Source organism: Misgurnus anguillicaudatus, chromosome 24 (genome assembly GCF_027580225.2).
Source record: "Misgurnus anguillicaudatus chromosome 24, ASM2758022v2, whole genome shotgun sequence".
Classification (NCBI taxonomy): Eukaryota; Metazoa; Chordata; class Actinopteri; order Cypriniformes; family Cobitidae; genus Misgurnus; species Misgurnus anguillicaudatus.
Window position 1 is genome coordinate 37,648,230 of NC_073360.2, and position 1,752 is coordinate 37,649,981.

Below are 1,752 nucleotides of genomic sequence, written 5' to 3' on the forward strand. Positions count from 1 at the left end.
TATTTTATCATTATTTTCAAATAGTTTATTATTATTTTAATAGTTATTTTATCATTATTTTCAGTTTAGTTGGTTTCATTAGTAATTGGTTAGTTTTAGTTGAGTTTTTATGCGATACAAACTTAGCTTAGCATGGTGAGTAAATGGGTTAAAGCATACCGATATACCCCAAATAAGCATCAATGCATTTTGGTTTACATTTTTTATTTTTTTATAATTTTTAAAAATTAGTAAATCTGTTATTGTTTTCTTGTATCTGTTGTCCAGGCAACTAAAGGTTATGTAACAGTTGCAGTTAGATTGTAACAAACGCAACTACTTATCAAGCTAATGTAGCTAACCTGACTGGAAAATAACATGTTCATGTCTGCAATTTATACATGACTGGCACTATATTATTTTTGCAACATTTAAGTGGATGATTTTTGTTTCATTTATGTGGTAGAATCGAGTAAACTAAGCTTTTTTCTCTTTTAGCCAACCTCACTTGCATAAAGCGCCATCTGCAGGTGTTTCCCACTAAGGTCTTATTTTGGATTTTGTTTCTGGAATTGAATGAAAGTTTATTGATTACAAAAACTATTATTTATTATTTCTTTTTCATATTTTATTTGGGTTGTTTTTCCAGTAGCGTTTGCTTAGTTTATTTTTATTTATTTTTTTATTTTGTTTACGAAAATGTTTTTATCAATCATTTTCATCTTAAACAAAAACGATTATTTTGTGAACTAAAACTAAAATAATTTTTTAACATCTTATCGGACTTTGAGCTAAATCTGTGCATGTGGGAATCAATTATGATTTTTGTATGGACTGATATTTGCATTCAACCAAAACTATGATAAGGGTTTCTGTCTCTGACCTGTTTGATTTAGCAAAATGTTTCCACTGGCTTTTCTGCCACATTTGATTTTTTTCTCTTAGATTTGTTAAATAAGTTAATCTTTGAATGAATTTTAGGCCTCAGTCATAATAAAATATTTTTCTCTCTAGCCATCAATTTTTGTGTGTTTATTTATCACCATTCTTCCAACAAGCCAAGTAAATCTTATTTCCAGCATCATGTAGAGAATCTGGCATAATTACAAGATGAGTAAATGTGTTACCTTGTTTTATTTACACCTAGCAAATTAAAATAAAGACTAATTAAACGGATGATGACTAACATTTACCCTTGCACCCTCAGTCAGTCCAGCTCATCTTCTTATGTTAAGTTCACTTCAGCTGGCGGCGCTAGTTAATGAGGAGATGGTTTACTGGGTAACAACTTGTGTTAGTCTCTAGCCCATTGTAGATGATAAGAAAGCAAGCAAGAAAAGCACTTAGATGGTAAATGGTATACTAAATGGTCTGTACTACCAGACAGACATCTACCAAACAGTAGTTATTGTAAAAATAAAGCTTTGTTAAACACCAATCCTTTCCCTTTAAGTAAGGGTTCATTACTCAAAGCTTTACAAAAGCGGTGCACACTTGCATTTGCAAAGGGTGCCTTTGTGTCCCAGTGGTACCTTTTATTATTGTTTCATGTTATAGATCAAAAACACATACAATGGTTAAACAATAAAATAAACAATTTTCACTTTTTAGTGTTGTACTTACACATTATTTGAATAAATCTGTCTATGATCTATGCTTATATGGTCGAATTATAAAATAACAAATGGAACAAATGAACTGAAGTCCCGGAACCTAAAGGGAACGTTCTATTTACATTAAGAAAACTTTCCTGGTTAACCAGCAGGGAACGTT